This window comes from Castor canadensis, chromosome 8, assembly GCF_047511655.1.
Source record: "Castor canadensis chromosome 8, mCasCan1.hap1v2, whole genome shotgun sequence".
Classification (NCBI taxonomy): domain Eukaryota; kingdom Metazoa; phylum Chordata; class Mammalia; order Rodentia; family Castoridae; genus Castor; species Castor canadensis.
Window position 1 is genome coordinate 22649752 of NC_133393.1, and position 27465 is coordinate 22677216.

The 27465-nt window shown below is 40.5% G+C and overlaps 1 pseudogene; it reads left to right on the top strand.

The window, feature by feature from the left end:
• Positions 1-27465, top strand: part of LOC109674702 (HLA class II histocompatibility antigen, DRB1 beta chain-like) — a 60363-nt pseudogene that overhangs the window by 28584 nt on the left and 4314 nt on the right.

Genomic DNA, 27465 nt, shown 5'->3' on the forward strand with positions numbered 1-27465 from the left:
GACTCCTGAGGTGAAGTGAAGGTGACAGTGCTGAAGGAGGACCTCTGTCCCTTGTCTCTTCATGTCATGAAAATGCTTCATGCTTGGCTCTCATTCTGCCACAGCGAGAGTGAGTTTCAAGACCTGGCTCTGGCCTGGATCAGTGATTCTATAGAATATTTCCAGTGGGATGCTTTCTCAGCCCCTATCCCTTCCCGGAAGCCCCAGTAGAGACTTTAGCACCTTTTTGTCATTCTCCCCTGGACTCCTTTGCATCTAACCCTTGCCTCTGTGCATGTGCCCAAAATGTTGTGTAACTATCACTGCAAGTCAGTGTCTGGATCTAAACTCCATAGACTTTCCTCTATGGTACTGTAAGATAGTTACATGGGCTTCAGAGAAAGGGGCATGAATTAGTTGAGAAATTGAATGCTCTGCTCTTGTGATCCATATGAAGAGTCTCAAATTTAGGTCAAATCAAAAAGCAAATAATCGAGTTTGTGTAATACCATTTTAATGTGAGTTCTCCACTGCCAGAGGCAGCTCCTGCTTTTAAAGAAATTCAGAATTCGTATCAGCCGTATTTAAAGTTTTATTGTGCATAATTCTTGCAAAGAAGACTTTCTTATTGGAATTTGATATGCAGGCATTGGTGTCTGTACTGCTTGATCTCACAGTTGCAAATTTTCTCTGGCCTTGTTCCCTGAAGTGAAGAAATGAATTGTCTCATTTTATTTGAGACTACAGTGTGGCATTATGTGGTAGAATTAAAAATAAGGCACAAATATTCCAATGAAGATGGTTTCTGCTGAGAATAGGAAATCCAGTATAACTGACTTAGTTTTCTATAACTCATTATTGTCTCAGCATCTGACTCTAGATACATCTACAGGCTGCTCAGTCAGCAGGTCAGTGACATGTCCAGTGATGCTGGATCTTCATAGCTCACTCCTTAATCATTCACAGCATGCCAGCTTGCCTGAGTTGGTACAAGAGCACTTACCACTACATATTCTCACAACTTCTAAAGGCAAAAAAGAAACTGTTAATTGTGCACCTGCCTAAGAAGCTTAAAGCTCTGTGCCAAACTGCAAAATGAAAAAAAGGTGGATCTGGCAGAAAAGAATAGTTTTAGGGTAGGGAAATGATACCTCCTGATATCACTGCACTGTTAGCATTTTTATGTAACTTCTCATGAAGAGCTACAGATTCATGAGAGGCATTCTGAATCATCTTCAGTCTTTTTTTTTTCTTGAAATATTGGGTATTATGTGCCATCCATTCATAAGAATCAAACAAAATAAGCAAAACACTTTTTGTTAGAACTTAATATGATGGTATGGAATTTTTAAGGAAGATAAGTTTTCCAGTTATATTTTTGAAAAGCTCTGATGAAGAACTTGCTTTTTATAAGATAATAAAACTTATTATTCCTGTACTCTAAAGACACTTCTGCTATTCATTCATTGTTGATTAAATACATTAGCAAAACTAATGACAATTTAGATCTAAGCAGTTCTGATTTAGTTTGAGATACATGGAGAGGTGGGTGGTGTGGTATGTTTATAATCCTAGCTACTCAGGAAGCTGAGATAGGACATTGACATTCTGAGGCCTGCAAGGGTACTGGGAAGTGTCAGACTCTATCTGAAAATCAAACTAAAAGCAAAGGGTTGAGGACAGGGCTCAAGTGATAGAGTACGTACTTAGCAAGCTCCAGGCCCTGAGTTCAAACTCCAGTACTACATCCGTAAACAAAAGACACCTGGTGAATTTCAAGATCTTGGTATCCTATATTACTAACTCATTGCTTTCAACAAAACAGACCTCTGATGAATAAATTTCAAACATAAAAAGGTTTAAATTAATATGACCATCGTGATTATTATTGTAATTACTTTGAAGATAAATAGCCTTTGTAAACTTTAATGCTTTGCTGGTGGGAGTATATATACAACTGCTTTGGAAAACAAATGGCAGTTGCTTACACAATTAAACAGCAGTCCTCATAAAGTAGGTGTGACAATGTTCAGAGCAGCATTAGGCATCCTAGCCCCACACTGGAACAACCCAAAGACCTGACAACTAGTAAATGGATAAACACCATGTGTTGAACCTGTTCAACACGATACCATTCAACAGTGATGCAATACAATCTAAGAAAGGCCCAAAGTGATGATAAGTGCTGCCGAATGGATGAACCTCAGAAAGAGTACACTAAGTGAAGGGAACCAGACAGAACAGGCTATATAACATGTGACTCCATTTACATGAAGTGGATATAGAGGTCAATGTGCACACAGACAGTGGATGGGTGTGTAGCAAGGGTTGGAATGAACTATAAGCAGAAATTATTGGGAGTGATAGAAATTTTCTGAATGTACAGTGTGGCAATAGGTGAAGAAATGTTTTAATTTATTAAAATCTTGGCATTTCACATATACAAACAGTGTATTTGTGGTATGTAAACTATGCCTCAATAGGTTTGTTAATAAGATTGTTTTTAAGAAAAGAGGTCCAGCTGGGTGCCTGAGGCCATGCCTGCAATCCTAGCTACTCAGGAGGTAGAAAATAGGAGTTAAAATTCAGCCCCAGGCAAATAGTTCATGAAACCCTTCTCAATAATACCCAATACAAAACAAGGCTAGTAGAAAGGCTCAAGTGTTAGAGTGTATACCTAGCAAACATGAGGCCCAGAGTTCAAAACAGGATCATACATACACACACAAAAGAGGTCTGTCAAAGCCAAATTCACAAGATATAAAGACAACTCATTTAAAAAAGTTTAAAAGTTTGGAAAAATTAATTTCTCTGATAGAGAAAAATACCAAAATTAAAAGGATTAGTGAAGCTCCGGAAAAACTTTGAAAAACACAAAGCAGATTCTCTGCTGACTTTTTTTTTTTGTGGTACTGGGGTTTGAATTCAGGGCCTCACACTGGCTGTGGAGGCACTCCACCACTTAAGCCACTCTGCCAACCCTGTTTTCTATTTGGTATTTTGAAATAGGGTCTTGTGAACTATTTGCTAGGGTTGGCTTTGAACCACGATCCTCCTGATCTTTGTCTCCTGAGTAGCTAGGATTATAGGCGTGAGCCACAGGAACCTGGCTTGACTTTCTTGCTATGTGAAATTATTAACCAGTCCACAAACTAGGAACAAAAACCCAACAGAAAACTGAGGAAATGTTACGTAGACTGAGTCTTTACAAAGGAGAATGTTCCAAGAATGGATACATGCAAAAATTTTGCCACACATTTTCAAATATCAAAAAATTGCAAATTCGAAAAATGTGAAGAACATTTCTCTTCCAATTTGGAAAATAGACAGATTTTTGTTTGTTTTAAAAGCAAGGACTTAGAAGTTACCAGAAAGTTCTAGGTAATGGATTCTCTTATAGGCTGCAAGATGACACTTGGATATTAAGCATGACACAGTGAGCATTAATTGGAAGCCCCTGTTTGATAGTTTGGATAATTCAGATATCCAAATGAAACAGATAGTGTTTACACTCTAGAAAAGTCCTCATAGATGCAGGCATGATGACACATGAAAGATGTCAGAGGAAAACAACATTGAGAACTTTTAGTCAGAGGGCAGATAAATCATGGCTTAGTCATTCCAGGGAATAACAGACAGGTCTTTTTTTCTCATTTATTCATATGTGCATACATTGTTTGGGCCATTTCTCCCCACTAATCTCCACCCCATCCCTCCCCTCCTTCACTTTCAGGCAGAACCTGTTCTGCCCTTATCTCTAATTTTGTTGAAGAAAAGACATAAGCATAATAAGAAAGACAAAATGTTTTTGCTAGTTGAGATAAGGGTAGCCATACAGGGAGATTCCTAGCATTGCTTCGATGTATAAATGTGTTACATTCTAAGTTGATGCATCTCTAACTGACCTTTCCTCTAGTTCCTGATCCCCTTCTCATATTGACCTCTGTCACTTTAAAGTTTCTGTATTAGTTCCTCTGCAGTGAGGACCTCAAATACTATCATGTTTTTTGGATTTATTACCTATCCCTATACCTCCCATGTGTGTTCTCACCTTATCATGGGACCCAGGTCCAATCACATTGCTGTATTTTCCCTGGATCTAAAGTCTGCATATGAGGGAGAACATATGAATATTGGTCTTCTGAGCCTGGCTAAGCTCGCTCAGGATGATGTTCTCAGTTCCATCCATTTACTTGTAAATGATAAGATTTCATTCTTCTTCATGGCTGAGTAGAATTCCATTGTGTATAAATACCAGATTTTGTTAATCCATTCGTCAAGTAGTGGGGCATCTTGGCTGTTTTAAACCATGAAGTAGAACTATCAACACGGAGTAGAACAAAAGTCACAAACCAGAGAGCCAATTAAGACAGAGAAAGTAGTCAGGTGCTAGTGCCTCCCACCTTTAATCCTAGCTACTTAGGAGGCTGATATAGGAAGATCACAGTTCAAAGACATCCTGGGCAAACAGTCCTTAAGACCTAATCTCCAAAATAACCAGAGCAAAATGGATTGAAGGTGAGACTCAAGCTGCACAGTGTTTGCAAGTAAGAAGCCCTGAGTTCAAACCCCTCCCCCCAGAAAAAGTCATAAAAAGTTAAAAGTACCATCATTGTCACTATTAGGGCAAGAAAAAAAATGAAGAAACTAAGCTAAATGAGTGAAGAGGAAAAAAAATCTCATTTTTGTTTTACTTATTTATATTTTTTGTTGGTACTGGGGTTAAAACTCAGATTACACAATTGGTAGGCAGTTGCTCTATCAATTGAGCCATGACTTTACCAGGTAGGGTCTCAAATTTTTACCTGGGGCCAGACTAAGATCAGGATCTTCCCATCTACCACTTCCCACATAACTGGGACCACAGGCACATGCCTCCATGCCTGGCTTGTTAATGACATGGGGTCTTGATAACTTTTTACCTGGGCTGGCCTCGAGCCTTGTTCCTCTTGATCTCTGTCTTCTGAGTGAATGGGATTATAGTTGTGAACCACCACCATGCCTGGCAATAATCTTATTTTTGAAGTCTTCAAAGAGGTATCAATATAAAGAAGTCTAAAATCTCCAAATTCCAATTGGACAACTTTTGCTTAGATGAACAGGGACAAGTGTCCACTCTCATCCCATGGGTCATCTGCTGAAGATTAACACTGGTAGAACATGGGGCCAGGCTCTCAGAGTGAGATTGTGATGGGCAAGGACCAACCAGCAAAATTTAAATAGCTAGTGCGGCTAGTGTGTTTAAATAGCTAGTGTGGCTAGTGTGGTGGGTTGAAATCTAAGAGGTCCAATTAGAACACATGTCTGGTGGCAACTAATGACAGGAGAAGGCAACCTGCTTTCCATGTACCTCAGTGTGTCCCGGCACAAAGATTACATAGCCAAAAATATTTTTGAACTATAGATATTAAAGCACATTTTCACCATAATTTTCAGAAACTTTATCAGATGCAATTCTGGAAGGTTTTTAGATTGACAGGACTATCAATTTGTGCCAGTGAGATTGATGACAGGAAAATTCTCTGATATCATATAATTAATTACCAAGCCTGAAGGATGAAAGAGGGGAAAAGAAAAAGGAAGTTAATCAGTTAATAGTTCTGGGAGAAATGAATAAAAAGACTGCTTATATGAAAGTCTTGACTTAAATACCAGTTGGTCAAACACGTGGGGCCAAGGTACCCTGTTTACATATGACTGTTAATCCCAGCCAATCCTGCAACAAGTAATTCTTATGGAGTGTCCTCCCACACCTAACCACTCCTTGCTTCAGGATATTCAACTCCTCTTCTCCAAAGCCAATGAAGGTTTAATTTAAAGAAAGTATTCCTTGACCAACATTCATAGAAATACTCTTAGATCTAGGTCTGGCAGACATGTACTCAAGCACTACCTAGCCCTGCTGCTGACAGTCTGTGGAAACTTGTTCCAGGACCAGGTACTGTTTCCTAGCTAGCATGTAGAATGGCAAAAGTGAACTCCTTGGTCCCAAGATCTTGTGCATTAACAAGAAAGACAAGATTTTTGCCATGTTCTCTGATTTCCTTCTTGGGAAAATTTGCACTGTGGCAATTTCCAATACTTCTTGGTTAGAAAGAAATAGAGAATGCAGGTATTCTCCAAAGTTGTATATTTGAATTTCACCAGTATTTTAGTGACCAACTCTGCCTGAGGTGTTCAAAGATTCCCACAGGCCATGCATTTCTCCCAGGATTACATGGTGTATGTGAACTCATCCTGAATTTTAAAACTCACCAGAGAGTTTAAATATAAAACTCATAGATGGGACAGTCAGGCTTCCTTAGAAGGTTATTGAGGTCAACACTCCAGTGTATTGTACAGATGGCAGCTTGGCAAGTTCATTTCTGAGGCTCTGTAATCACATAGCTATGTGCAAACACCATGGTCAAGGTGAATGATACCACAATTAATGTAAGTAATAGCATTGAATAAAGTGTTGAAAAGTGAAAGTATTTAATATTTGATTTCTGCTTATAGAAGAAAAATAAATCAACTGACTGCTATGTGTCTTGCTAAACTGCAAAACCATTTTGGTGGAAATTTCATTATTGCTCATAGTGCACCTGAATGCTCTATGGCAAAGAGTCACTTAAGAACCATTGTTTAGAATGGATTCCTGTTATGCATTAGTCTTTCCATATATTTAACACTGCAGAAGTTTAACATTTCTAACAGTTCTCATACCTCCTTCTGCCATGGTTATTAGAAAGGACCTTTTTGCTTTTTTGCTGGTTAATACTGCAGCCATTTTTATTAACTAGTGACTTGTTTTTTGAGCTATACATGCTGACAATGTGTCTTTTCCAGCCAGATTATCTAAGAATGTCCAGAAGGTTTTACTCTTGTGTCCTGCCACAGGTGTGCTAAAGATTCTTCTGGTTAAGCATATCAGAGGTAGTGTAGAAGAAGACCAATTCATTATTTTTAATAAGTTTTGAAGAAGAGTGAGAGATTATAATATTTAAAACAGCATACCATTGTTATTCATGAGTGTGTGCAAATTATAGAATTTATACATAGTGTTTAAGAATTCTTTTAAAAAATGAATTTGTCTGATTTGTAAGTTGGAAGCCACATTTATGTGAAATAGTTTTGTAAAAGATCACTTTAACTGTATTTCAGCATGAGGTTGAAATGCATTGCTTTCCTTTGCCATCGTTTTTATCCTATGATATGAAGTTCAGCTTCTGATGGCTGTGAAATCAGATGAAAGCATCCTTTTTCCCTGTGCATTCTACTAGTATCTAGCTACTCTGTAAGTCTTCCTTTCCAGTTGATGAGACACCTTCCCATACTGCAGGTTCTGCCAGGCCCTCTACCTCTCATCTTTTTCCATTTCCAAAATGATTGCAGCCAGATGCTTTTTTGTGCTAGCACTGTTTAGAATACCCATTTTGTTTCAGAATTGTCTTTGTAAGTGAATTCCCTCCCTGTCCTGTCCCTTCCAGGGACCTTAAACCCCTGAGAATCTGGGGTATTGGATCACCTGATCGAGCTGCCTGCTTTTTACTCCTCTGAGGTTAATGTTTCTTTTTTTATTAATAATCCTCACGATGTGAAATTCTTCCCCCTATTCACCTGCCCCTGTATCCTTTTATCTGGGAGATCAAGGACCTTCAGGGTCCAGATCTCTGACTTCCTCTAGTGAGAAACAAGATGATCAAACTTGTACCAAATCATGCTCAGAAATCTGAAATTGTGGTAAGGGCCATACTTTGAAATTGGGAATTTTGGGATCACTGTTATTCACAATAATAAGGACATTACTACAAGGACATAGGTGTTACTGCATTTGATAAATTAAAATCTTGTCATTTCCAAAGGACGGTTTGTTAAGTCAATGAGAAAAATTGCCCAAGGAGGTAGAATTGTTACTCTGCAGATGCACAAATTTGTATAAAGTGCTACCATGTATTTAGTGAAATAATGTGATAAAATTTTTTAATATTAATGTCATTAATATACTGAGAAATTGAGCATGAGCTTGTGAAATCTGGAATCACATAAAAGTTATTCAATGAAGAATATCACATTAGGACTGGTGGTGTGGGTCACATAAGTTTTCTACCTAGCATTTGAGAGGACCTGAGATCAAACCCCAGTCCAAAAAAATATTAAAAAATGAAAAATCTGTCATACACTAACCTAGTATTCTTAACTTTTTAATGCCCATTATTATACACTCTGAATCACTAGGGATACAAATGGTACTTAACTTACAGAGCTAAAGTAAGCAGTAAAAATCTTATGCTTAAAAAGGTAAGAAGACATTCCTGACTGAAAAATAAAATTCTCTAAAGCTAATCAAAAAATTTAGGACATTTGTCATATCATGGTGACTGTTGTGTCTCCTGAAATATTAAGGTATATAAAGCATGACTTCAGAACTGTGATGGATTGTAAACTTATGCAGAATTTTGTATAATAATTGTTTCATTAAGTGTATTCTGAATCTGAAAAATCACATATATATTTGCATATTATGTGATAATTGTCTGAAAGTAGAATTATATATTTGAAATTCTATTGATTATTTTAAATGATTTAATTCATAATTTTCTATTTCCTGAACATTCAGTGCTAAATTCTATAGCAACCTATTCTTTTGTCAATCCTTAGGCAAGGAAGTGGAGGAATAATAGATGGATACATCCTCAGTGAAAGGAGAGAATCATAATGGAAACCAGGATTAGAGGCTTGAAAACTATTTCAGACAAAACATTACTGATTTTAAAGAAGAAATTGTCAACGTATGAATTGGAGTTCTTTACAGATTTCTCATTCCCTGCATACTTTGATATGGACAATGACCTTATCACATTATTAGCTTGAGTGCTGTGCAAAATTATTGTTGAGACCCTCATTTCACATGGATGGATTCCTCTCAGCTCATTACCTATATGTGTTTTGGAGGTGCCACTGAAATCAGTGACAGCATCAGGAGACAAACTGGAAACACACTTTTATTCTGTTAACTGACTGGCGACTTTGATTTCTTTTAGCTTATAAGAATTGTCCCTGACAACAAAGAAGCACAGATTCTACTCCCCAATGAACAGCTCTAATTCAGTCATGTGATCAGTGGCAAAGGCATAATGGTCCTTGTGGTGTTCACAGAAACTCATGATTTTCCACAATTGAAATTCCTAAAAGATTGCAGTACCTTCATTCAAGAGAATTCAATGAGAATTACACTACCAAGTAATAGATTAGTGTGGACAAGACTAAAGTTGTCTGACTTGCAGTTTTCTTCCCTCCACCCCTCTTTATTGCTAAACACTGCATCATATGTAGCTGTCTGAAGATCACTGTGTTCAAGGGACAGGCCAGTGTTCCTACAATGCTGGAAGGAACTTGTAAATGCATCATTGACCAGCACAAAATGACTCACCATGGTAGCCCAGTTAAAGTGTTTCAGGTACAAGTGGATCAAATTTTAAAATACTAAATTCAAATAATGACTTAAAGAGGGAAATTCTAAGTTTCAGCAGAGAAATTTCATATAGAAATTCTGAATGTCAACTGATGATGCTACTCACTGCTGATGCTGATTGGTTTTCCCACACTCTCATTTCCCAACCTACATCAAAGCTGTGAATACTTGCTTCTCTTTTAATGTATTTAGCTGGAGAAGGATCAGTGAGGCTTGTCTTCTTCTCTGGCTCCCATCCTCTCCTAGTCTCCAGCATGGTGTATCTGTGGCTTGTCAGAGGCCCCCACCTTGGAGAGCTGACAGTGATACTGATGGTCCTATTATGTGTTGGTGTGAAATGCTGTGGGCCGGGCTTGAGGGTCCTTGCTTTCACAGGTCAGAGAACTGGCTTGTAGGCAGGTGATTGACTTGTGAGCCAAGGCCAGTACATGAAGTAGGATTTATTAGAAAGAAAGGAAAAGCTACAGCTAGAGCAGTGTAGTGGAGTCTGGAAACTGGTGGCTCCCTGCTCAGGTGAAGGCTGGGGCTTTTTATGGATGCTTTAACTCTGGGTTAGGTGGGCTGTTTCTATTGGTCATGGATTTGCAGGCTCTCTTAGATGATCTGGTCTGTTTGCTACTTTTATGGGGTGGGAAGAACCTTGAGAGCATTTTGTTTATCAGCCCTGTGGCAGATTTATGAGACCCTGTATCTCCTCCTCAGGGTGCAAGAATGCAGATTTATAATTCCTTCTCAGGGTATAGTGCTCATAGTGCTTTCCATGGGGGATGGGATACTCACTCATTTGTCCTTTAGGTTCCCAAACTCAACAGGTTCTTCCTCTGAGACAAGTACCCAACTGCTGTTGGGGACAGGGGTGATTACTCATCTAGCTCCTTCATGTTGGCAATGGGGTGACGGGGGTAAGGGTGGTGATACTTGTCTCAGGGGTTGACCCATGTAGTCTACAGAGGCCCCTAGTAGAACTGGACAGAGATGACAAAGAGATGGAATTTTATCCATTGGACCTGTTGAGACATGAATCTGGGGAGAGCATTATTATACAAGGCACAAATAGAAATATTAGTAGGAGCATAAAAAAGGGGCCGGCCAGAGGTAGTGTTTAAGAAGCCCAGCTCCATATGTTATGGAAGGACCATGAATTGGCTAGCTCACTGTTGTAAGGAATTAGTAGGGTCTTTAAAGGCAAACAGAGGCTAACTGTCAGGATACAGAAGAATGCAAAAGAGAGCATCCTTTAAATCTAGTACAGGGTAATATTGGGCTTTTGAGGGTATTTTAGCCCTCAAAACAACTGGGTGGAGGGGAATGATTGCTTTATTAATAGGTTGGAGGTTTTGAACCAACTTCCATGTTTTTGGCCCCTTATGGACAACAAGAATAGGAGTATTATAGGGGCTGGAGCACCTAATTAGTAACCCTTGTTTTATTAAGGAATTTATGGAAGGTAAGAGGCCTCATTGTCCCTCAGGCTTGAGGGGATATTGTTTTTGATGTGGAAACTGTGAGGGATCTTTGAGTTTTATTTGAATTGGGAAGGCCATATTGGCTCGCCTTACAGTCATCAGTTCACACTGTGGGATCTACTTGTTCCTGAAGAAGGGGGCAGCAGAGATAGTCCCCTGGGGGAGTAGAATTTGAGACTTTAGTTGAGATAGTAAGGCCCATCTTAGCAAGGGCACTGGAGTTTCAGGAACTATGAGAAAAGAGTGACAGAAGTGGAGGTCTCCCCAAGAGCAGGCCAGAAGCCAAGTAAAATAGAGCTCTAGGGGCTTTCCAGATATGCCCTAAATGATAACCTTGTTATTGGACCAGGAACCAGGAGAGAATGCTAAGACAGAGAAATGGGCTCCACTGTCTAGGAGGAGAATGACCTTTCACTTTTCTACTATTAGGCTACCTGAGGCTCCTCAGCATTGATGTTAAGAAGTGGATCCTGGACAGGAGGTTCTGAAACCCATAAATCCATAGGAGGTGGTATCTCACCTTCTACCTGGAAAGAGGAGCAATTAGACCTCCAGTGGTTACCTTTGTTGAGAGGGTAAGGTCCCAGTGTGGACTGGGGCTGTCTCCTGGGCTGTCTTCCTTGTTGGGCATTCTCCATGGAAGTGACCCTCCTATCCACAATGGTAGCAAGTTCGGAGTATGGACCCCTGTTGGGTGGGGCACTCCCTGAGAGCTGTGATTAGGTCAAGATTTTTTTATCCTTTTCTCTCTTTTTAGTGACATCCCAGTTATTGTATACAGACATGAGTAGTTGTATTAGTTGGTCCAATGATTTTTTCCCCTTTAGCCACAGACTTTTGGAGTTTTCTATGAATATCTGGAGCTGACTGAGTTAGAAATTTATCTTTTGGGAGGACCTTCCCCATCTGTGACTCTGGGTCCATTGTGGTGTGCTTTCTGATAGTGTCCTTAAGACACTGTAGAAAGGTAAGGGGGTTTTCAACAGGGCCTTGTACTACAGTCCCTGGGAATAGTTTAGAGGTTTAACTTTGGCCCTTTTTAGCCCTTCCACTATAAGATGGATGAATTGGCATTGATGCCATTCATCCCTCTCATCATTTTGATCCCAATGTGGATCTCTCAAGGGGACTGCTTGTGCCCCTGTGGGAATGGGCATATTTATTCCCTCATTTCTAGGTGCCACAAGTATTGCAGCTGGTTGTAGATGGAAATCGTCTCCAACCCTGAGTAGCCTGGGTTAGGACCCATTGCTTTTCTAATGAGGAAAGAGTCTGGTCCAGGAGAAGCATGATATCCTTCCATGCCAATTTAAAGGTTTGGATCACAGAAATAAAGGCCTGGATATATTGCTCTGGGGTGTCAGTATAGCAACCCAGATCCTTTTTTAATCTCCCTTAGATCTGATAACTGGAAGGGGACATACACTCACCCTCTTCCTATCACTGTCTGTTGAAGGGCAAAACATCCATTAAGAGGTTTTGAATATCGGGGTGGCTTAGAAGATAGGGCAGAAGGTGGAGCAGTAGGTGCAGGGGCCCTGTCATTGGTAAGGGGCTTTTCTGGGCCTCCTTCCCCATGTTTATCCTGTGGCTTACGAAGAATTGCCCGTGTTTGAGCATCTAGATAGAAAGTATGGGGCCATTTTGGGTGGTCCCAGAGATAAAAAGAAAAGCTATATAGCGGACCTTAGTCCACTTTTCCTCCCTTTTACAGAAAAGGTCTAATTGGAGTATGGTGTTATAATTTAAGGAGACCTCTAAAGGCCACTTCACTTGGTCACCCAAGGGATATTGAGGCTGGGCCTCAGTACAAAGAAAGATGAGGTTTTAATTTTTTTTTTCTGGAGATTAATAGGGTCCAACATTTCAGTGGACAGGCCAGCTGAGATCGCTTGGGTATTGAGGCTGGAAGACTGGAGGGGGCAGGTCCCATCTAGAAGAACAATAACAAAAACTGGGGCAGTTCCCCTCTTGTTGGTGTCCTGACTGAGGATTGACCTAATGAGAGCAGGCATCACTGTCTCATGATTTCCTTCTGCCATCTGTGGTCAAGAGTGAAGGAAATTCAGTGACTGGTCGGTCGGGGCCACCCTTACCAACACAGTAAGAAAAACTCTAGGATCCTGCCTTTTTAGCCTTATATTACCAAAAGCAGGCAGCCTTTCTAACAGAGGGATGCATCACCTAGAGAAGTGCCTGTAGAGTTAGAGAAGGGTACTCAGAGGGAGTCCCAGGGCAACCACAGTGCCACAAAGGGATGACTAGTGTCAATATTTGGAGGAAAATTCTTCTATGCTGAGGCCGAAGGTGTGAGACATTTTAAATGAGAAGTCTAGAGACCATAGTATTGTTCATTTTTTGGCTGTTTCTGGATGGTTACATTAGTGTTTCTTGGTGACCATAACTTTGAGATTAGAATTGGCTCCAAGGACTGGGTCGGTCAGTCTCATGCAGGTGTGAGGTGGGGCTGGGAGTGGGGCTTGCAGAAGGCACTGCCACCATCCCCCATGCCTGGGACAAGTGACCCTGTCTGCCCAGGCTTACCCCTGTGGCCTGCCACCCCTCCTCCTGTGTATGTTAGCCTGCATGCATTTATTTTTCCTCTCATACCTTTGTGTGGGAGTGGCAGTGGTCACAGTTGCCATCATGTATGGCTGGCATCTTTGGATGTGTGCTGGGCCCTTTTTATGGATTGCCTTAGCTATGGCAGGTGTCATCGCTATGCCCAGGGAATCGGCAGGATGGGTTGGTATCAAGGTGCACATGCACGCCTGTTTGTTTTTCTTCCTCCCCTTGTGGGGTGGAGTTAGGGCATGTGTGTGGTGCGGTGGGAGGCCTGTGTTGGTCCTCACTCCCACTGTGTCTGTCCCCTGAGCCACAGTTTTCTGTGGGTGCCTTTGCCTTTGCCAGCACCCATCAGCTGATTTAACTGGTGTGGACCAAGGGGGTATGACAAACTAGGTGTGTACCATGGTAAGGGTTTTCCATGGGAGTCCAGGGTTCTAGTAAGCACATGGAGGGGAAGGAAGACAGAGATAAGCAAGGTGGCAGGCCTGGGGGAGGGGGCATGTGAATAAAAGTGTGTCTGCTGCTTGTGGTGGGGACAGAAGAGGCGACCTAATATCCTAGGTAAGGGAGGGGGGACAGAGCCAGGAGACAGGACACATGCCTGAGGGATTAATGATTAGGTGTGCTTTCAGGTCGCTCCCACTAAGTGGTATTGGAATGCTGTCAGCCACACAAAATCTCCAGTCTCAGGTAACTGCCTCTGGCAGAAGAGGGTATTGACAGGTGGGACAAAAATTGTCTGGTGCCAAAACCAATCAGGTGTCCCCCAATTTAGCTTAAGGCGTATCTGAATAAACCCTGGGCTTGGTCTCAGCCTACAGGGAGGGCACAGAAAGCACCCCCAGAGCCAGAATCGCCATAAGGCCAAAGTTGACTAGGAGCTGTTGGTTTGATCCATGACAGGAAAGTCCCTCAGGAAGACAGAAACAGAGAGAGAAACAGGGGGAGCAGCACAGGAAAGTCTGCTTTTGGTTATTCCTCAGCAGGGTGTTTCCCCCAGCAGGAGTATCCAGCAGGGCATCAGAGGCTTATGGCCACACTTTAGGCAAGCTCTTGCTGATTTGGTGCTCAAGTCATAACGACCTTGGTCCAAGAGAGATGTCCCTTTGTGTGGTTGTCAGAAATGTTGTGTGCAGGTGTGAAATGTTGTGGGCTTGTGTCGAGGGTCCTTGCCTTCACAGGCCAGAGAACTGGCTTGTGAGGCAGCTGATTGACTTGTGAGCCAAGGCCAGTACACAAAGTAGGATTTATTAGAAAGAAAGGGAAGGCTATGACTAGAGCAGTGTAGTGGAACCTGGAAATTGGTGGCTCCCTGCTCAGGTAAAGACTGGGACTTTTTATGGGTTCTTTAACTCTGAGTTAGGGTAAGGGCTAGGTGGGCTTTTTCCAATGGCTGTGAATTTGCAGGCTCTCTTAGATGAGCTGGTCTGTTTGCCCCTTATTGGGTGGGGGAACAACCTTGACAGCATTTTGTTTATCAGGTCTGTGGCAGATTTATTAGAACCTGTATCTCCTCCTCAGGGTACAGGAATGCAGATTTAAAACTCCTTCTCAGGGTACAGGGCTCATGGTGCTTTCCATGAGGGATGGGATACTCATTCATCTGTCCTTTAGGTTACCAGAACCAAAAGTCCTTTGCCCTCCCTTAGCTTTGTCTATGAACACCTCACATAGTCACAGCTATGGTGCTGTGTTACTATGGGTGGAAGAAGAAAGAGATTGCATGTTGTCATTGTTTCTAGGCTGCATCTTTTAAAAATTGTGGGTACCTACATTTATCCTATGGATCTTAAATTACTTCCACAAATTAATGGATCCTTGATGTGTATCCTCTATACAAGATGTGCATATTGGGACTCTAAATAGGCTATTTATTTCCTCTTCTCCTTCAATGAAACCTCTCCAATATTACATGACTTTCTCTATGTTCTTGAGAGGACTTAGAAATAATGATGTTAAAATATTTCCCCATGCATCACTTTCCTTTTTTTTGTGCAGTTTTATTCACAAAAAATTTATGAAGAGTCAAAAGGAATTAGAAAGTTCTTTCTTACAATGTCCTGAAAATCCTGTAATTTTGCTACTTCTGTAATGTGCTTAGATTACCTAGACCTCCATTGCTTCTCTCTGTCTTTCACAACCCCAATCTGTATCTGTGCATTGCATGCACTCTGACATAAGGTGGGATGCATGGTCCAGTTTCCTCTTGTGAAAAGCATCCTGCTGCTGAAGTACACACCCATAATACTTAGAATGATTCATACCTAATGAGTATCTATGGGTTATTCTTTTATGTCTTAAAGTATTGAAGATATATGATGAAAATTTTTGAAGGAGTAATATTCGTTTATAGAGTATTTGAAACTTTCTATACTATCACTTTTTTCTATATTGTTAGAGACTTCAACAAGGAAGCAAGTTGTAGAGGATAAATTTTATGGAATTCTACTTTGTAAGCCAAAAATAGTAGAATATTAGAAATTTCTTGTGTACCTAAATGTACAGATGAACAGAGGTACAGAGAGAATGTGTACATTGATAACATCTCATAGTACTGAAAGCCAATAATCCAAAGGTACTCATTGTCCTACAGATTTATATCAGATTTTATTGGCCTTCATCAAGCCTTGACTTTTCTTCAATTAGCTATGTCTGGCTACCTCTACCTTAATCTGCTGCTATTCTTTTCTCACTCATCCATTACCATGATTGTGCCTAGGCACAGATACATGGCAAAGGAAGAGATCCATGAAACAACAAAAATTTCCCATTGCCTGGGACACACAAGCCCACTTCATTCTCCCAAGTGTTGGGGTTATAGGAATGGGTCAACAGGCCTAGCACTTCCTTACAATCACATTTTCCTTTTCTGTGAGTGCTTATAAGTAGAAGAAAGATAAAAAGTAAATTTGTCTAAATTTCTCACAGCAAGGTGGAGAGATGCAATATGCTATTCAAATAAAAGAGTATCAGAGTTGCTCTTCCTTTCAAAGATCCCCACAATTATCAATTCAACAGATCCCTAGTTGTTTTCTTTAGGTCATAAGTGTTTTCTGAGCAAATATTGTATTCAGGAATTGGTTCAAGGCTTTGATGATTCTATTGCATAAAGTAGAAGTGTCCTCCACTCCCATGAAACTTGCCTAACAATGGGGAAGAACAAAGAGAAAAGTTTCAGAGAACAGTAAGTGCTCTGAAGCAAAGACTTCAGTGTGATGAGACATAGGGATGCAGTTTGCCTTGATTTCTGTTCAGGCACCAAGCTACTCTCCCTGAGCAGGTGAATTTATGTGAGAGTTAAGTATGGAGAAGACAGCCTGGTAAAAACTGAAGGGAAAAGTATCAAGGGAGACAGAACAGAGAAAGGCTAACGTGTAGTAATATGTGCTATTTTAGGGACACGCAGAAGGCTAGCAGGCCAAATTGAAATGAGGCAAGTTTGGGTGGGGTGGATAACAGGATGAAAGGAATTCAGCAGCCCTATCCACGTAAGCCCTGAGGAACATGGTAAGGAATATCCAGTTGCTTTAAACAGATACAGGAATTTACTTAGGTTTACAGTGAGTTTAATTTAATTCAATTGCAAATATTAACTGCAGGTGCTATGTGGAACAGGCAGACCATGCAGGAGCACAGCAGATCTCTAGGGAAGACGAACTGTTTTTCAAGTAGTGCAGTTGTGGTAGAGACAGTGATAAAGTGGAGAGTTTGGGCAGGTTTTTGTATAAATTATAATGGATTAAATGTAAGTTGGATCAGAATATCAAGCTTTACCCTGATGATTATGGCTTACATACATAGGTAAATGGTGATGGTATTTAGTGATAAAGGGAAGAGAGAAAGAGACTTGAAAATACAGGTTTTGTTTAAGTGAAGTCTGAGATGATTTTTACACATTTATGTGGAACACTTAAGTCGTCAGTTCAATATAAAAGAATAGAGTCCAGGGTGAGGAGAAAGACTGTGTGTAGACAACAAAAAGGACAGGGCTGGCAATGCGGATGGACTAATGATGTTGGAGGAAAACCAAGGGAATGTCACTCATGGAAGTCAATGAAAGGAAACTTTCCCAAGGAAGAGGCAGTGGTCCACAGGGGTAAGATGCCAGAGGAGGTAAAGGGAGACATGATAGAAGTTTGCACTGGGTTCCAAGGACATGAGTTTTGCAGTCAGTGGAGGGCTGCAATTTAGGGACAGAAAACAGATCGGACTGTTTGAGGAGAGAGAAAGTGAGGAAGTGAAGGCTGGAGTACAGATGATCGTGAGTGACTCATAAAAGGGAAAGACTGTGCTGTGGAACCATGAGGCCACTTGAACAAAAATAGCAGAATAAGGTACCTGAAGACAAATGAGAGTACATCAGAATCAGAAGGATATGATCAGTAATTCACAAGGAAGTATCAAAGGACCCTATGGCCTAAGTCTTGCAAAAATTCATTCTTCACACAGCCATTATCTCTCAGTAACTCAGAATATACCAGTTGTTAACCTACTGATGAGAATGCAGCGATGAGCAAAGCAAAACCTGCTTTGCAGTATGGAGCACTGTGTGAAATATTGGCAAAGCTTATGATTTCACATGTACCAGTACATGTCTGGCAGGAGCTAAATTCAAGAGCTGTTAGTTCCAATGTGTACAAAATATTTAAAATGCTTATGAGCAGGCGCCCATGGGCATATGTTTAAGACAAAAAGAAATATTAAATTCATTGTTTCTTTAGCTAACATTGTCAAATAAATTGTAAAATGTCCAGTTATATCTGAATTTCAGATAACAGTAATTCAATTTTACAACATTCATTTTTATTTGCTGTTTGGCACCTTAAGTTGGGCACATGACTGGGGATGGCTCTCACACAGACAGCATGAGATCTTGGGCTAACAGTGCTAACCAGAAGGTGAGATGAATAGGTAACACTGACTAGCAAATTCCCAGTTTTATTTTTTATCTTTGCCAATTGGCAAGAAGACCTCTAGAGGATTTGTTAACAGACAGATAAATCTATTCTGGTCCAGAATTCACTTCCAGTGCTGCATTTCTCCAAGGCAGAGGGAGCTTGGTGAAGGTCTCAAAGTCAGAGACTGATCATTCTTATACCCTGTCTATTTGAGGACACCATCTTCTTTGCAGCTTCTCCCCTTCTGTGGGCACCAACAACAAGAGAGGTCCATACCTACAAGATGAGAGTTGGGAGGTGGAGACTGACAATTAGAAATAAAATATTTAGAACCATTCAACAGAAAGGAATTTGTTGTGATTGCTATAGATAAGGAGTGAACAGTGGGAGAGAAAACATGGGAGAATGTGATGTAAAAATCAATTAATGTGCCTTGATGACTGCTGAATAGGTAAAGAAATCAGCTAAGTGGATGAAAGCTTCATCAATGGAGTAACTCAGAACCTATGTATATGTCCTGATATACACTTCTGTATATATCATATAGATAGATAGATATGTACATATATCAGTTCCTGTATTATGTGTTTCAGTATATCTGTATTTGTTTCTATATCTGTATATTCAAAAGAAACAAAAATGAAAGTCTTGAGAACCACATGTAAATATGATGAATAAAATTGGTAGAGTTTCTACATAGAATTTGCATATTGACTACATTATTATTTGAGAGAACACGAGATGATGAAGTATGTTGCAGACACTTGAGATAATCATGTATAAACATTTCAAAAAGGTTCTGGAATTTTAGAAGAAGGGATGGTTAATAGTGTTTGTGTTAGTCAACTTTGCATCACTGAAAAATTACCTGAGATGAACCAGTTATGAAGAGGAAAAGTTTACTTTGGCTTGTGGTATCAACCCCTGGTCATTTGTCCAGGTGATTGCTTTGGTGATTATAGTGAGGGAGTTCTGTTAGGAGACAGGGTGTTTGTGGGAAAAACTGCTCACCCTATGGCAACCAGTACAAAGAGAGAGAAAGGGGGAGAGAGAGAGAGAGAGAAAGAAAGAGAGATGAGAGGGTAGAGGGAGTATTCCAGTATTCTCCTGAAGGACACACACTATTGACCTAACTTCCTCACACTAGACCCTACCTGTAATATGTTCCACCACCTTCCAATAGGGCCACAGTGTATATTAATTGTACAAATGATTTTCAGTGTGATATTTCCATACATGCATACAATGAACTTGGACCAAAGTCATTCCACCCATTATTCTTTCCCAGTCCCCATACCCTTTTTCTCTTTTTCTCTGAACAATTTTTATCAGTTTCATTTTTCTGGTTTCTTTATATAATTTTGAAAGTGTATGCATGCATAAGAGAGAGAAGAAAAGAGGGAGAGAGAGAGAGAGAGAGAGAGAGAGAGAGAGAAGAGAGATCTTGACTTGGTTGCAAGTCAAGAGATTTAAGCAGATGTATTAGCAAAAAAGAACACAGGTAGGATTTCAGTGTGGGCCTAACAGAAACATGCCAGCCATTCTACATTTAACAACACATACACACACACACACATGCACATTTTTGGGCTTAATTTTTGGGGTTCTGACCTACATTGACTCTTTTTAACTGACCCTCTGGTTATTCAGTTTTTTTACTTTGACTTTACTCCTATTGTCTTATCTGAGTTTCTGTTGTTGAGTCTTATCTGATGATTCCTGTCCTTATGCTATGTGACTTCAAGTAGTGAGGGGTTAATCTAGATGGCTTATTGTTACTTACTCTTACTTTTCTTGAACATGCTTGATGTATTTAACATCATTCAATGTATTATTTAAATACATTTAAATCTTAATAAGCCTATTTACAATTCTCTGTGATGTCTATAAGATCAGAGCTCTATGTGCAAAAACAAACATAACATAATGTAGAAAGGTTTATTTTACATCTTGGAGTCTTCCAAATGTTTTAAATTTTCTCCTTTTTGTACTCTCCAGCTCTGTCTCACCCCTTTTCCTCCCAAACCTACTCATATACACACCTCTCTGGCCCACATCAACTCCCAGAGTCCTTCTCTGGCCCATTTCATTTAGGTTGTCCTCCTGTTCTGTTGACAGATCTCCACACGTCTCTTCTGACATGTCTCATTCCTGGATAATTCCTGGATAATTCCTCAGTTTCACAATTTAAGCTCCAGGAATTGGGGGCAGGTGTTTGCTGTTCCCTCTTTGTATAGTCTAGGGCAGCACAGGACTGGCACATGGTCAGCACTATGGGAGGTTTCACAGAATATTTCAGACAGTCCTGTTTAAGAAAAGGGTGGAGAACTGTGGTCATGACAGTCAGGAGTGGGGTCTTTCCTGTAGAGGCTCCAGCAGGAGGTGGTGCAGGCAGTGGTGACGGGAAAATCTTTATACAGCTCCTACTTGTTGTTCTCTTGCCCAGCACTGACAGGTAGTGTGTCCCTAATGGCAAAGGAACAGAGGGGTGTCTCAGCCCCATGGGCTTCCTCTGCCTTTGGGATATGAAAGATGAACCCATTGGGTGCCGTCTTTGGGTAGGTGACCAGATAGTGGGTGTCCCTGTTGGTCTCTCCTGATTGGTCTGTGACAAATCATTCTGTTATCAACTTTTGACCATAAACTGGATCATTTTTACCTTTTGAAACTGCAGAACCAATAGAAAGAGTGAGTTTTATTCTTGACTAAGAATAGGAAATGTGGGAGACAAACTTGCAATTCTTTGTCATAACCCTTTGGGAGATGGGAATTTCAGATACAGGATAAAATAAATGAGGTGGAGGGATGAGGAGAAATGTTCAGCCATTTCTGGGAAAAGGGGAGATTTTCCCTGATTTGAGCACCAATTCTTTTCCTTCTTTTATGGGTCCTCAACTGCCTTCTTGGCAGTTGTCGAAGTCATGCACTGCTGTGTGTGTCATGCATGCAGATGACATCATGTGATGGTAGAGGACGTCTGGGTCACTCCAGCAGTCATCTTAGGTCCAGCGTGTTTGGGCTCCTGAGGAGGAACTTGATCCCCCAAGCACCCTGTCCTTAAAGATAAGCAAGATTAGAGCCAGTAACCGTTCCTGTTCCCACAGCACGTTTCTTGGAGTACCTTACATGTGAGTGTCATTTCTACAACAGAACGGAGTAGGTGTGGTTCCTGGACAGGTGCTTCTATAATCAGGGGAAGTAGTGCACTTCGACAGCAATGTGGGGGAGTTCTGCATGATGTCTGAGCTGGGGTGGCCTGATGCTGAGTACTGGAACAGCCAGAAGGACATTCTGGAGCAGGAGCAGGCCCCCTTGAACAGGTTTTGCAGATACAACTACCAGGTTGTAGAGAACTTCACTGTGCAGAGGAGAGGTGAGCGCAGGGAGGGAGGCAGCAGGGACCATGTGAGTGTGTGTGAGAAAGAGAGAGAGAGAGAGACAGAGAGAGAGAGAGAGAGAGAGAGAGAGAGAGAGAGAGACAGAGGGACAGAGAGAGACAGAGACATAGACAGAGGGACAGAGAGAGACAGAGACATAGACAGAGACAGAGATAGAGACAGAGACACTTGGTCCAGGGTGAGTGTGTGGAATTGTGAGGCAGCTGACATCAGGAGAGTGCTATGAATGTGTGTTCTGAGATAGTGTGGGATTTTTTTGGTGTGTGATAGTTTCAGGCAGAATGAGCCTCTTGTGTGTGTGTGTGTGTGTGTGTGTGTGTGTGTGTGTCTGAAGGAGTATACCCCTGAATCAGGGGATAAGTCAGGTGTATGTGAGCAAGGGACAGCCTGAGAGAGGAGGGATGAGGGTGGCACAGGGGGCATAAAGAGCTCTTGGTGACCTCTCTGGAGAGAAAGGTTAGTGGTAACTGGGGAAGAGTTAATGTGGTTGGAATGAAAGTTTAGGGGAGGAGAGATGAAAAGTGTACATGGCTAGGGACAGTGTGAGGAGACTGGCCACACACTGTCCCTGGCACACCCTCTTCTTAATATGAAGCCACTTCTGAATAAAAGTGTGCTGTGTTGTTTACATAAACAAGTCTTTGAGAATAAAGCATCAAGCCAATTTGCATGCATGAGTCTGAGGGTGGGTGGGTGGAGTTGTGATCTGTGAGGCACCTCTGACAGCCTCTTTATTAGGCTTCTCTTAGGTCTAAATTTGCTGCTACTTCTTGTTTGTTTGCTATTACAGTGTATTTTTACACAGTTGTTGATGTACAGATGACACACAGGAATTTTCAGCTGTTGAGGGTTCTTGGGTCCACTCTGAGAATGAAAGCACAGGCAGACTCCAGCAGCAGAGGTCAGAAAGACTTTATTTGTAGAGAAGAGAAAAGGCTGCATGGGGGCATGCAGTGGGACCTTGGAAATCGGTGGTCCGGTGGATCAGGTTGGAAAATGGGTTTGGGTTTTTATAGACTTTTTAAAATTTCCTGAGGGCAGAGATGATTCTCAGGTGCAAACAGATGTTTCCTGGGAAGGAGAGGTGTCTCCTTGGCCAATTATTACCTTTTGGGACCTCCTGCAGTCCATACTTCAGTTGCAATGATAGTATACTGACTTTTAGGTTATAATTTTGTTATGTTATTTACCATACTTACTGTCTTTTTTTTACTTCATATTTACTATCTTACAATAATTGTATTTAAGAAGTTGCATATTATTTCTTTGTATAATTGTAACACAATTTAACACACATTCCTTTTGTTAGATCGTTTTTTTTTTTCAGGATTAGTAGTCCCTTGACATGGAGAAGGGGATTTACTTTTTATTCAGGAATTCCTTGTTCTAGGTCCATCGGAACCCCTGGATGCAGCCTAAGGTCCTGGGTCTTTATCTTATTAAAGTGAGGTGATTACCTGGTGAAATTATCAGCCCTTGGTCTATCTGTGTGAAATTCTCAGTTCCAAGCCCAACTGATGTTTAGGGTCTGGCTTGTTCTTCAGTAAAAAAAATGATTGAGTTTTAGGTGAGTGGCAATTTAAAAGCATCCTGTGATATCCCTTGGCCTTGGTGTGCTATTTTGATCTTAACCTATAGTGATCACCCTTGGTTTTGGGAAGTTTAATTACAATAATTTTCTTCCTCTTATGGCCACTGCTTATATCTCTCTGCTGCCTATCATAGCTTCCTCCTCACCTCTGTGCATGCTTTTTCCTTCGGACCAGCTGACTTGTTAAACTTTAGTTGGGTCACCCCTCCTTTAATTGTTTCTTAAGTTTTTGGAACTGATATGTTGGGGATTTACAGAGACCAAATTTCCTTAATTGACATAGCTGACATAAGTTTGAGAATTTGTCAGGTTTAAATTTGCCTTAACATAAGTGCTCCCCTTTGTCCTGGACTCATGCTGTTACAGTTTTGACATTACAAATTGTGTCCCAGGATATCAGACCTAATCAGTTTAATAAATTTGAGTCATTGTGATATGGATATCTGTTCCTTGACCATCTGTGTAAACAAAGGACAGGGTTTATCAGATGTTCCTTTTAAGACAAGAATCTTTCCTGAAGATTGTTTTGTCTGTTTTGCAAACACTTGTGAGATCAGTGAAGTCATTTTACCAAGTTATCCTTGATCAATTCCCAGAGTATAGTAATTCTTCAGGCAAACTGGCAAGCTCAGAAGGAGAGAGCCATTTTTTTAAAAATTTTTTTCACTGTGCTGCATTTTATAGAGGGATTGTGAAGCGTAAATGAAAAAAAGAAGTGGCTAATGTTGATCAAGTTCTTCACTAATACTAATACAGTACTTATCTTTGAATTTCTGGCTTCTATTGCTCATGCTTCATTTTCCCTGCTCTATCCTGTCCCACTCAAACATGGAACCTGATAATATAGAAGGTCAGTGCACTCTAAAAACTTGCATCTCAGTTTTTGTCTTCTATTTCTTTTATTTCTAAGTTTCTCAAGCATTTTTCACATCTACTGGCCTAAAGTTTTCACCACTCTAAGAATTATGTTTCATCTCTCATCTCTGAGGTTCTACTGATTTCCTAAGTGATTTTATGAGTTCTCTGTGCTGTAGGATTCTTATCTCTTTGTTAGTATTTGAATAAGCATTTTCTCTAGTTTGAGGTTCATATTTTGTTTTCATTCAGTATTTTCCATGTTAAGTTTGTAAACATTTTATTTAAGGAAACACGTGGCAAAATTGTTACTGATGGTTTGCTGTCAATCATTTTTGTGATATTGTATCAGTTTCCTTTATTCTGAATCACTCCTGTCATCACTTTTGGTTCCAGGAAGGACAGGACTGATGAAATAACATCTTTCTAACTAAAACTACTCCCAAGGAAAGAAATGGCAGAGCGTGTGCAGGATAGACAACCTTCCAGGCAACTCTTGACCATTTTGACACAAGGACCACCTGAGGCTGCCACCTGAGACCGCCTATTACTTCCTGAACACACATGTGACGCTATTGCTTAATCGTATGCATAGCTCTCTCCTGACCCTCAATTCTTCAACTTCTACTTAAACCTAAAGCGAAAGTGTGTATGGGGAAGTTTGGTTGAAATGCATACCCTTCCTCTTCCAGCAGCCTGCCCATACCCTATCAATTAAATTTCCTTTCTTTGTCATTCACCATAACTTGTCTCTATTAAGCATATTGGGGCAAGTGACCAAACCTGACCTATGGAACTCAAGAGTTTAGGTCTATGACCAAAATTCTTGCAACTGTAGAGATACACCTAAATTAAAAGAAGATATAACATCATGTATGTAAAAGCGAAAAAATGAGTTTATTTGTAGTATTGGTCAAATCTGGGGAGAAACAAATTTTTAATCTATTTTGCATAGTCCACAGGAGAGATATAACTGATAGAGCAGCTGAAATAAAAGCCAGAAAATATGCATATATAAGCTTAGTTCTGGGCCCCAGTTACCAGAATTGGGAAATAGTATTCTCCTGACTACAGCCCTTTTGGCTGGGCCATTTTTATAGTCAGCATGGAATTTCCAGTAGAGAACTGGCACTGAAAATGAATCTTTCAATTCCTTGAACTCCTAAAGCCCCTTTGCATGAGAAGGCAGGCAAAGCCTTGATCCTGGGTTTGGACAGAGGCAGACAGGTAGGTGACCAAGGAGGATTCCTTGACCTTCCTGACTTATTTTCGTTGTCTTTTCTTCCATAGTTGAGCCTAAGGTGACCATGTACCCCGCAAAGACCAGCCCCTGCAGCCCCACAACCTCCTACTCTGCCCTCTCAGAGATAGATTTGCTTTTCCCTATACTACATAAAATGAGGCAGAAATACTGGGAAGGGCTTTGGATCCAAGTGATGCAGCAATTCTCATTGAACATTTTTCTCTGAAACTTGTTTGTTTCATTTTTTTTTTAATTCTGTTTTGTGTTCTTGTGGTCCAGGCAATTAAACTGGGGGCCTGTGATTGTATGACAAATGCTGTACCACTGTACTACACCCCAGTCTTTCTCTGTACTTAATAAAAATCTGTGCTCTGAAGTAGTATTGACTCAGGGGGAGCTGAGAATTTTTTCTCTTTTCACTATGGTGCTATCATGAGAGGCCCAAAGAAGAGTAAAAAGGCCATGTCCAGAGGTAGGTCTAGAAACACCGCTGCCCTATGTCTTCTGCAGGACTTCTGAGCTGAAGTGAAGGTGAGAGCCCTGAGGAAGGATGTCTGTGCCTGCCTCTCCATGCCATGAAAATGCTTCGTACTTGGTTCTCATTTTTCCATAGCATTTTCAGGACCTGGTTCAGAGACCCTACAGAATATGTCCATCCTGATGGCTTCTCCCACTCTTATTCCCATCCTGGAAGCCCTGTGAAAGACTGCAGGACCTTCATTCATTTTCACATGGCTCCCTTTGCATCCAACCCTTACTTACTCCCAAGTATCTGAACTCACCTGTGCTATATTGCTTTGCTACATTTTTGTCAAATAAACACTGAGTAAAACATTACCTGCTTCACACAGGCTCAAGGATAAGAATAATGAAAAAAGAAATGAAAATATAAAGGTAAGATTGCATCATATTACAAAAATTTTTATTTATGTATGATATGTATGTGAGATAATGCTTATGTTAAATAGGTCAAATTAATATATATATGACTTTTACTTGTTAATTAAAATAATTTTAAGAGTCTTCAAAATTGACAATACAATGCCTCAAAACTCAGAACAGTCTTATAACAGCTTAAATGAACAAAAAGTACATGACTGAAACAAGGTAGAAGAATAAATCAAAGATTTTTTGAGCACTTGCCTAAAATGTTGTATAACAATAACAGCAAGTCAGTGCCTGGATATAAACTCCATAGACTTCCTTCATATGCTACTATAAGGCAGTTGTCTGGGTTTCAGAGAAAGGAATGTGAATTGGTTGGAAAGCTGAAGGTTCTGCTCTTGCAATCCATCTGAAAAGTCAGTTCCAAGTTTAAGTTAAGTCAAAAAGCAAACAATTCAAATGATACTTGAATAATATTTGAGCAATATCATTTGAATGGAAATTCTCTGTCCTATTTTTAAGGAAATTCAAATTTTCTATAAGCCATATTTTAAGTTATATTATGTATAATTCTTGCAAAGCAGACTTTCCTATTGGAATTTGATAAGTGGGCATTGATATCTGTTCTGCTTGATCCTAGGGTTACAAACTTACTCTGCCCTTCTTCCCGCAAATAAAGAAATGAATTGTCTCATTTTATTTGAGACTGTGGCAGGAAATTATGTAGGGAATTAAAAAATATGGCACAAATATTCCAATGAAGATGGATTCTGCTGAGAATAGAGAGAAATCTAGTATAAATTTAATTTTCTATAACTCAACATCCAAGTCAGTGGACCTCCAGGTCTGCTCAGTGTCCTGGAGTGTCATAAGTCATCCCTTTCTCATTCATGGCATGTCAGCTTCCCTGAGAGGTTAAAAGGACACCTGCTTCCACTTCAGTTTACATATTCTCACAACAATTTCTAAAGGCAGGAAAAGGAAACTTTCTTTGAGTGCTTCTTAAGGAGCAGCTATTTCCCAGTTTACCCAATATAGGTAACTCTTCACACATGGAAAGGACCAGAGGATCACTGTGGCAGGCTCAGAAAAATCATGATTCAGTCATATGTATTGGGCCCTATGTCA